Below are 11331 nucleotides of genomic sequence, written 5' to 3'. Positions count from 1 at the left end.
AACCTAGGCCTTCATATCTTTCGTATCCGGGCGCAAGAATCTCGTCTAAGATAATTCACATCTCGAGCCGGCCGGTCCCAAGAGTAAACCATCCTTATTAAAGATTCCTACCCGACATACATACCTAGCTTCCTCGAGTCACATGATAATGATTCGTACACTTATCACATACCCGGTTCATAACTTATGCTCAAACGAGCACTTAAACATATTCATGAAATTAGGACCACAACACCACTTGGTCCAGTCTCACCCCGCGCAGAGACCACGCGACGTGGCTCTGATACCACCTGTGACAGCCCCACCTTCCCCTAAGACGAACCAAAGGGGTTAGCGGACTGCCTGCCCATCTCTCGCCAGGACTAACGGTTCAGTTTACGTCGATCTATTACGTTTCGGAACTTACCATTGCGCGCAAACAATTCAAAATCACAAAAATAAAAAAAATGAAAATCGAAGCCGAAATTTATCCAAACCACGGCCAAGCATATATGTACATTGGAAATCAACATTTACAAGCCAAACGGCCTACCAAAATATCCATCTAGTTCATACAAGTGCAATTAGGCCAATACAAGCCATCCATTAAAGAAGTGCGAGATAGTGAACACGAGTGTTTCGAGGTGATATTATATTCGAGAGCATGATTATCCTGGGGAAATTAAGAACGGACAATAGCAGATTAAGAAAAGTTAATCGAGAATTAAAGGTGAATAAGTTCTAAGTGAGCATATACTACTCACGCGTGGATAGTTTTCCAAAAGACGCATGAATACAAATTTATTGGAGATTTGAGGAGTTAATACTCGACTCATGTGAGGACTCGTAAAAACTATTATTTTATTTAAACCTAATTTATGGCTTAATAAATGATTTAATTGGATTTTTGCCACGAGGAATATTTTCTAGTCTTATTAGACCTAAATACATGGTAATATAACTTCGTTATATTTTTAAAATGATTCGTTTCAAAAATTAATTTCCTAGAGCGCGTTTAGTAAAAATAGTGAATAGTGCTTGGAGATTTTAACCGCGTAGGAGCACAGTGAACTTGGAATATTGGAGACTTGTACTACGGTCCTAAAATAGGTAATATTATGAATAAATACTCAAGTGATAGTTAGTAGTGCAATCGTTATAAGAATTTCTCGACAGTTTCGCGTTATAACGTTAAAATTGACGGTACGCGTTTTCACACACGCGATTTTGTTTGAGGGACTTTAGACCCTTATTTCGGGACAATTAAGAGTGAATAATATTTACATGAATATAAGTGCATTAGAGGTTTAGTGCACTAGTGAAACAAATGCGAGAGAAATCGAGCCGTAATCGCACCAAACGCACCCTAGTGAGAGTTGACTTTGGGGAGGATTTTGCACCACACCTTGTGTCTTCCTTAAGAAGCTAAATTTGGACCAAACACTCTCTCTCTTAGTCTCTCTCTTGGCCGAATTCTCTGCAGCAAAAACACAACACAAAGTTGCCATTTTCATCTTCAATTCTTGCACAAAACCTTCATAGATTCACACCAAATTTGAACTACGCTTAGCTTGTTGCTTGGAGAGTTCATCTAGCTAGCAAAAGGAGGAGATTTTCACGGTTTCTTGGAGCATCTTGAGGACCGAAATTTCTGGTTTGGAGCAACAAGGAGGTATAACCTCATCCTACACCTTAAGCTTGGTTTATGATGGTAGAAATGCATCCTTAAGCTATTGCATGTGTATGGGTATCTTGATATTGTTGGAAAAATTGAAAAGTGGGCTCTATGGATTCCCACACTTGGGTTGTTGCTGATTTGATGATTGATGGTGGTTATATTGTTGGTTTAGTGGTTAAAATGATGGATTAGTGGTGGGTAATTGATAGAAACTTCATTGGGTGCAAGAAGCAAAAATTTCCAAAAATACCCCTGTTTTGTTCGGCCACTATAAGGCCAATTTTTGGTGAATTATTGGCATGAACCTGATGTTTATATGTTATATTAGATGTGTGAAAAATTTCATTGAAAAATAATAAGGTTTGGTTGGGCAAATGAATTTTTTTGGGGAAACTAGCAAATCTGGAAACTGTTCACGTATGGCTCAGACCAGCGGTGGTGTTTTGGCTATAACTCTGTCCTCGGATGTCGAAATCATGTGCCGTCGGTGGCGTTTGAAACTAGACATCCCAGGCTTTAATTTGAGATAAAATGCACGTTCTGATTCTTTGTGAGTGAGCCGAACCAAACGTTTTAAGATCACTGTCCTGTTTCTCGGAACTGCTGGAATGGTCTGTAGAGGCAGCAACTTGAGGCTCAATTTCGAGCTGGTTGCTTGCCAAATTTTGGAACGATTTCTTCTGTGAACTTTTAGTCCTATGAATGTATTTTCCAACGCCATAAACCATGCTCAATTCCGAGTTAAATTGAATGCGTTGTGACCAAAATAAGAAGACTGCCCTGTTTTGGAAAAACGTAACATTTGGACTGGTTTTGGACAAAAACCGTGAGTGATCTTATTAATTGAAATTTCGATGCTAAACCATTACCAAAGGTATCATGGTTGTATATTAGACCTTTATTTCACAAATGAACCATGGTTGGATAGCTTTCTTGGTTAAACGATTTGAATTTGGGAAATGAAAGTCAAAAGGCAGATTGCCTTAGAAATTTTCTGAAACTTTGGATGATTAGTTAACTACCTTCCCGGGGGTATTTTTCCCTGAATTTTGACAGAGAGATACCTTCCATACAGTATTGAAATACTGCCAATTTTGGTGTCAATCCAAGTTCGTTTCGATACCTAATTAAATTTCTATAGTTGGAGGTTCAAATCTGGAAAATTCTTCTCCAGTCTTGAATTTTCCCCAACTTTGAGCTACCGTATCTCGGTACTAAAAACTCCGATTCTTGATCCGCTTGCTTTTCTATACACCTCACTTGCAACTCTAATTGGGTTACAAATTTCAGAGGCCGGTTTGCAACGTGTAAATCGTGCCGAATTTTCAAAGTTGGCCGAAATCCAACTTAATGCTGCCTTGAAACCAAGTCTGCACCTTCAAGCCCATTTTTGAGCACTTTCCACTTCGATTCATGGAAAAGTGTCTTCTAGGAACTTATAGTACTTTCTAAGAGGTTTCCAACGGTATAAAGTTTTCCAATTTTTGACTTGTACCGAGTGAGTTACGATTTTTCAAAGATTCATGATAAGTCTGAAAATTTTCCAATTTCAAAGAAATAGAGTTTTTCAAGAACTCTTTACACTTTTGATATTATCTAAACGTTTTGCCCACGATTTTCATGATAAAAACTCAACTAATATTATACTTCATAAAACGCAAGTTGAACCTCGATTTACGAGTAATTGAGGTTCATTTTTGTGAAATATTCCTTAGATCGTACTAATGTACAATCTTACTTGATAATTGAGATACTTGAGTAATTATCCACCATTAACTGCCAGGCACACAAGGAGACCTTCAAGAGGATCTCACCATGGACACTTGAACTCCAGCGAATAATCTTTATTAAATTGCTCGGTGAGTGTCAAGTGTGTGAATCTTTGATACTTGCTTAATTGTGGTAATTATTAGAGATTTTAAAAATAAGGGCGGGTGTGTACTTTATCGCATCCGTTCTGATTTCAAATGAATGAATGAAATGTATTGAATGAATGAATGAAATGCAATGCTATGTAATGGTTACATATGTCGTTGGAGTGAACCTCCTCGACTTCCAAATGAATGGGGGACGCCCAAACTCATAGGCCGACCTTGAACTCGAGCCGGCAATGGGCTTGGTCGGGAACTTGGGTGAGCCATGAGATTATAAGCTCGACCTAATAAGAGGTCCTGCTTGGCATACTCGTAGAGTATCGCCTTATAACAGACTTGTGGGCCCTTGGGGTGTACGGTGGACGGAGGGAAGTAAGTGGTGATCTACGGAAATGGAAATACCGACCCGGTTGACAGGAGGGTCAATGCGGGAAGGTATACGAATGACATCGGCAGAGCGAGTGGAACTTAGCTCCTGAGAGCTACTATATCCTTGAATTGTTTCTGATTATTTTTCCTGCTCAAATGGTACTTTATTGAAATATCACGGTTTTATTTAATAAAGTTGAGATTGCTATTTGAACAATGTGCTTGCATGTGTGTCCTTGGCCTCACGAGCGTTTTGCTCACCCTGTAGATTTGTTTTCCTTAACAGGACTGGAAATGGAGTTAACGCGGAGAAATCTCCTTTTGGATATATTTTGTTTTAGGGTTTCAGGTGTATTTTGGCTTGACCCCTTTATGATTGTACTTTGGAAGTTTAATGTATCATTCGGATATCTGTGATGTATATTTTGAAATTTAAGTTGTATTATGAACGCACGACGTGCGGGTGGCAAGCTGATAGGTACCTTGTGATGTAACCATGAGAACTGTCACAGTTGGCATCAGAGCCATATGCTGACAGGTTGGGTAATGGATGGATATTGTTAAGCATGAACGTTTCCGCACTATATGTATTCGTATTAATTTGATTTTGGTATCTAGTATCGCTTTAAGGTTGAACGTTTATTGCTTGAGTCCTAGCGAGAGCTAGGCAGGCGTTCCGCGGATACCCTTTGGTGCGCCTTAGGGAGAAGTGGGGGCGTCACAGTTGGTATCAGAGCTTAGGCTTTAGATCTCTGTAGTGTATCCTAGGCTTAAATGTTTAGGATGCCGGACTGTGGAATTTGATTGAAAGTTAAGTGACTGCTTGTGAAAATGAAAATTAGAACCTGGGTTCGAATTGGTGGATGACAAGGAGTCTTGATATGGTGTGATACATGTGGGATAGTATGAAGTGATCAAATCTTGTTTATTTCGTGTATCTGGACCTACCTAAGCTTTTACTCTTAAGTGTAAACTACAGAAGGTAATGGTGATATTAAATTGTCTCGGGGGCGCCTTCCGGTGGTCCACTATCGAGAGAGTGAACTAAAAGAGCATTGGAGAAATGGTCCGATTTACTGGACTAGGACTTCATGTGAATTTCAAAGGACTTGCCCGAGCCAAATAGTGGGGTGTTAATAGTGGTCGATCAATTGAAGTGGCTATCCGAAGAAACTGGAGTGATTCGAAGGGATGATCAAGAACTGAGGACAATTGCGGAAGCCTAGACTACTAGAATTCCTGAAATTGAAGTTGAAATACTTCAGGAGCGAGGGAGACAAAGGCTCTTAGTGAGAAGCTTTAAAAGCTAAGAACCGACTTGTTAGGTTAGTGTCCGAAATTAAAGACAGAATGGATGAGTCGGTGGCTAGGTGTGTTACCTTGGTTGCATGAGTGGGGAATGACAAGATATTCGATAAGGGACATGAGATCTAAAACTCCTAGTGCTGGAAATGAAACTGATCCTATGGAGGTAGTGAAGACTTTTGGGTACTGCCAATCACTAATTTAGTGATTTAAACTATTTTAATAGTTTGCCAAAGATAGACAGGGTGACGCTCGCTTAAAGGCCGTTGTATTTTGTGTCTTGTTTCAATATGTTTTCTACCTTTTGAGGCAATTAAACATTTCTCATGACATGTTTAACCTTACTACTTTATGATTTTAAAATCCATGATTGGGGTTATACGTATTTACGATTATCTCAGCGTTTTCCCTTTTATTCTCATATTTGTTTAGCATGATCAAGTCTCGCTTTCAAACTTCGTTTGGGGGCGTTCATTTCATGCCATGTTTATATGACTGTTAAAGTTATGAGTGGCCAAATAAGAAAAAGGGGGATCGAGGGCGAGGGGGTTAGACCACCCCAAGCTCCAGGGGATAATTAGGGAACGATTGCTGGATTGAACCGAAACCCTAGAAATAAAGGGAAACACCTACATGGCTCCTACTATTGGCCATACGACTGATATCCTAGAACAGTTGGTTGAGTACCAAAGCTCCGGACCAATAAGCCAACCTAAGGACCAGGAGAGGTGTGAAAATGAAATGATTCTTGGAGGTCGTCTATCTAGGTTTCACGGGGGACCTAACCTTGAAACAGTAAGATTGATTTGAAAGGATACATAAGGTACTAATGGGACTACGAGATTTTGATCTCTTTTCGAACAAACTTCATAGACAAATATCGAAGATTGAAGTAAGACATGAAAAACTTTATATCAAGGAATAGAGTCCCCGTATCTGGTTGTAATTGGAATTAATGGTAGTAATTTTATGGAGACTTAAGAACTCACTCATATTCGGCAGAGAATAACTAAGATTTATATTTCGGGGTGACCTATGAACAAAAGAATGAAAGAGTAATCTGGCTCGAGATTCCATTATGCATGGCTACTCTTTTGATCCTTTGATTTGCCTGACAGGTTAGCATTTGACTTAAGTCAACTGGTAAGATGACAACTTTGGAAGAAATGCGTAAGGAATTGAACCTTCTTCGAAACGAGGTAGAATTTCAAAGGAAATTAGCTGACTACTGGGAAGGACGGTGGAAACAAGAATATGCAGAGAAAATTGAATTACTACGCCAGAATGTAGAATTAGAGAAGAAATGCAAAGAAAATCCTCGAACTGGCCAAGCCGCCACTTCTCATGCACATTGTGGATACTGCGGCAAGGTTAACCACGTTGAGGCCGAGTGCTGGATGAAGCAAGGAAAGTGTCTGAGGTGTGGTAGTACTAAGCATAGGATTTCAGATTGCCCTAGAGCTTTCAAAAAGAGGAAGTACTCAATAGCCAACTAGGTCCACCGCAAAACGATCAAGTGCCAGATGGGAGTAATTAGTACTAATGGCTATGAACGGGGTCCTAGTAGCGAAGGTTTCACAGATTGAGATGGTTTGACTTCACTCGAGGAATAGAGGTGGTAGTTTTACCCTAGACTGGGCTAGCACCTTTGGAGGTTGTGATCTTTTGAAAAAAAAAAAAAATCTTTTGTTGTTTTGTATCCTGGCAACTTGACATGTTTTGCTACAATCCTGTCATTCTCCTTTCCTTTTGAGAGGAGTTCATAAACCTCTTCCAACTGGATGTAATTATTATGATCTTTATGACTCATGAAAACTTACTTCGCTTTTAATTGTTTTTATGACTTACACGTATGTTTAAATCCTACCCCACGCCCTTAGAATTATAATAAGACGCGAATAGTATTGGATGTGATCGAGATTTTGCTTGAAGAATATAGACCACCTGAGGTCTTGATAGTGACTAGAGATCGGGATCGAAGTGAGGACTTAGTGTTGAAATGGAATTCAATGTTGGAAATGCCAATTTGAGATATTAAAATCGGTGGATTGAGTTAGTAAAAGGAAATAATTAATGGATTCAATGTGCCTAACGATTAAGGACTAGATATCGTATTTGGAATGAAGGCTAGAAGCTATGTATTGATAGATTATGGAGTCTGGAACGATGTGACCATTAAGAACAACTACCATTTCTCTTACATGGATAAGAATTCAATAATTTGTGAGGAGCCGTGATCCTATTTAAGTTGGATTTAAAGAAGAGATATTACCCATTTGGGAACCCTAGGAACTAATGTGGTTAATACCGCTTTCAAATTAAGACATGGACACTCTAAAATTTTCGGTACACCCTTCGAGTTGACAGATGCACTAGAAGTATTTATGGACCCAAGGTATCGGAGTTAAATCGTATTTGGACAAATCGGTGGAGGCATTTATTGATGATATATCGATATACTCTAGTGTTGAGAAGGTCATGAAAGACACTTGATGGTAATTTTACGAACCTCGAGAGAACGCCAACTTTTGTTAAGTTCAATAACTGTGGGTTCGATTGGAAGAAATAATCTTTCTACGTTATACAGTATCTAAGGAAGGAATTATTATTGACTCAGCTAAAATGAAAGATTGTATAAGAGGAAACGACCAGAAAAGCATATTGAAATTTGGAATTCTCGGAGTTAGTCGAATACTACCTTTGGTTAATCAAGGATTTTTGTAAGAGTGCAAGACTTGGCAAACCATTTGAGGTTCTAAATGTAAGGAAAAATCTTGAGATGAAGAATGTTAATTGGTGTACATGTGTAGGGGGTAATTTTGTGCTTTTTACAGATGACTCAAAGGATGGTTTAGAATGTATATTAATAAAACATGAAAAGGTGATTGTATATGCCTCTAGGAAGTTAAAACGCCAAAAAAAAAAAAAAACGTAAGCTGGTGATCGATCTGATAGGCTTAACCATGAAGAGAATGATATTTTCTCAGGTGTGAATTTCGAGGACGAAATTCTGTTAAGGAGGGGAGGATGTGAAGACCCGAAAAATTTCTTATTTTTTTTTCGAATATTAATGGTTTCATTAAGTATTTATCCACCTGTTTTCCCCAAATAATTTATTACGACCATTTTAAATCCATTCGTATGGAATAATGTCTTCATTGTGTTTTTAAAATGTCCCGTTAACAACTTCAATTTTCGGAAGGATTGTTTAAGTGCGAGATAGTGAACACGAGTGTTTCGAGGTGATATTATATTCGAGAGCATGATTATCCTGGGGAAATTAAGAACGGACAATAGCAGATTAAGAAAAGTTAATCGAGAATTAAAGGTGAATAAGTTCTAAGTGAGCATATACTACTCACGCGTGGATAGTTTTCCAAAAGACGCATGGATACAAATTTATTGGAGATTTGAGGAGTTAATACTCGACTCATGTGAGGACTCGTAAAAACTATTATTTTATTTAAACCTAATTTATGGCTTAATAAATGATTTAATTGGATTTTTGCCACGAGGAATATTTTCTAGTCTTATTAGACCTAAATACATGGTAATATAACTTCGTTATATTTTTAAAATGATTCGTTTCAAAAATTAATTTCCTAGAGTGCGTTTAGTAAAAATAGTGAATAGTGCTTGGAGATTTTAACCGCGTAGGAGCACAGTGAACTTGGAATATTGGAGACTTGTACTACGGTCCTAAAATAGGTAATATTATGAATAAATACTCAAGTGATAGTTAGTAGTGCAATCGTTATAAGAATTTCTCGGCAGTTTCGCGTTATAACGTTAAAATTGACGGTACGCGTTTTCACACACGCGATTTTGTTTGAGGGACTTTAGACCCTTATTTCGGGACAATTAAGAGTGAATAATATTTACATGAATATAAGTGCATTAGAGGTTTAGTGCACTGGTGAAACAAATGCGAGAGAAATCGAGCCGTAATCGCACCAAACGCACCCTAGTGAGAGTTGACTTTGGGGAGGATTTTGCACCACACCTTGTGTCTTCCTTAAGAAGCTAAATTTGGACCAAACACTCTCTCTCTTAGTCTCTCTCTTGGCCGAATTCTCTGCAGCAAAAACACAACACAAAGTTGCCATTTTCATCTTCAATTCTTGCACAAAACCTTCATAGATTCACACCAAATTTGAACTACGCTTAGCTTGTTGCTTGGAGAGTTCATCTAGCTAGCAAAAGGAGGAGATTTTCACGGTTTCTTGGAGCATCTTGAGGACCGAAATTTCTGGTTTGGAGCAACAAGGAGGTATAACCTCATCCTACACCTTAAGCTTGGTTTATGATGGTAGAAATGCATCCTTAAGCTATTGCATGTGTATGGGTATCTTGATATTGTTGGAAAAATTGAAAAGTGGGCTCTATGGATTCCCACACTTGGGTTGTTTCTGATTTGATGATTGATGGTGGTTATATTGTTGGTTTAGTGGTTAAAATGATGGATTAGTGGTGGGTAATTGATAGAAACTTCATTGGGTGCAAGAAGCAAAAATTTCTAAAAATACCCCTGTTTTGTTCGGCCACTATAAGGCCAATTTTTGGTGAATTATTGGCATGAACCTGATGTTTATATGTTATATTAGATGTGTGAAAAATTTCATTGAAAAATAATAAGGTTTGGTTGGGCAAATGAATTTTTTTGGGGAAACTAGCAAATCTGGAAACTGTTCACGTATGGCTCAGACCAGCGGTGGTGTTTTGGCTATAACTCTGTCCTCGGATGTCGAAATCATGTGCCGTCGGTGGCGTTTGAAACTAGACATCCCAGGCTTTAATTTGAGATAAAATGCACGTTCTGATTCTTTGTGAGTGAGCCGAACCAAACGTTTTAAGATCACTGTCCTGTTTCTCGGAACTGCTGGAATGGTCTGTAGAGGCAGCAACTTGAGGCTCAATTTCGAGCTGGTTGCTTGCCAAAATTTGGAACGATTTCTTCTGTGAACTTTTAGTCCTATGAATGTATTTTCCAACGCCATAAACCATGCTCAATTCCGAGTTAAATTGAATGCGTTGTGACCAAAATAAGAAGACTGCCCTGTTTTGGAAAAACGTAACATTTGGACTGGTTTTGGACAAAAACCGTGAGTGATCTTATTAATTGAAATTTCGATGCTAAACCATTACCAAAGGTATCATGGTTGTATCTTAGACCTTTATTTCACAAATGAACCATGGTTGGATAGATTTCTTGGTTAAACGATTTGAATTTGGGAAATGAAAGTCAAAAGGCAGATTGCCTTAGAAATTTTCTGAAACTTTGGATGATTAGTTAACTACCTTCCCGGGGGTATTTTTCCCTGAATTTTGACAGAGAGATACCTTCCATATAGTATTGAAATACTGCCAATTTTGGTGTCAATCCAAGTTCGTTTCGATACCTAATTAAATTTCTAGAGTTGGAGGTTCAAATCTGGAAAATTCTTCTCCAGTCTTGAATTTTCCCCAACTTTGAGCTACCGTATCTCGGTACTCAAAACTCCGATTCTTGATCCGCTTGCTTTGCTATACACCTCACTTTGCTATACAACTTTGAGCTACCGTATCTCGGTACTCAAAACTCCGATTCTTGATCCGCTTGCTTTGCTATACACCTCACTTGCAACTCTAATTGGGTTACAAATTTCAGAGGCCGGTTTGCAACGTGTAAATCGTGCCGAATTTTCAAAGTTGGCCGAAATCCAACTTAATGCTGCCTTGAAACCAAGTCTTCACCTTCAAGCCCATTTTTGAGCACTTTCCACTTCGATTCATGAAAAAGTGTCTTCTAGGAACTTATAGTACTTTCTAAGAGGTTTCCAACGGTATAAAGTTTTCCAATTTTCGACTTGTACCGAGTGAGTTACGATTTTTCAAAGATTCATGATAAAGCTGAAAATTTTCCAATTTCAAAGAAATAGAGTTTTTCAAGAACTCTTTACACTTTTGATATTATCTAAACGTTTTGCCCACGATTTTCATGATAAAAACTCAACTAATATTTGTGAAATATTCCTTAGATCGTACTAATGTACAATCTTACTTGATAATTGAGATACTTGAGTAATTATCCACCATTAACTGCCAGGCACACAAGGAGACCTTCAAGAGGATCTCACCATGGACACT

The 11331-nt window shown here is 38.4% G+C and overlaps 1 long non-coding RNA gene across 1 annotated transcript; it reads left to right on the top strand.

The window, feature by feature from the left end:
* The first annotated feature begins 1550 nt into the window (after positions 1–1550).
* LOC140008053 (uncharacterized) lies at positions 1551–4513 on the top strand. The gene is made up of 3 exons (XR_011815468.1): positions 1551–1651; positions 3441–3516; positions 4187–4513. It is a non-coding gene; the product is annotated as an uncharacterized lncRNA (long non-coding RNA).
* The last annotated feature ends 6818 nt before the right edge of the window (positions 4514–11331 follow it).

This window comes from Coffea arabica, chromosome 6c, assembly GCF_036785885.1.
Source record: "Coffea arabica cultivar ET-39 chromosome 6c, Coffea Arabica ET-39 HiFi, whole genome shotgun sequence".
NCBI classification, from domain to species: domain Eukaryota; kingdom Viridiplantae; phylum Streptophyta; class Magnoliopsida; order Gentianales; family Rubiaceae; genus Coffea; species Coffea arabica.
The sequence above is the reverse complement of the archived record's forward strand: the minus strand, read 5'-3'. Positions and strand labels throughout refer to the sequence as shown.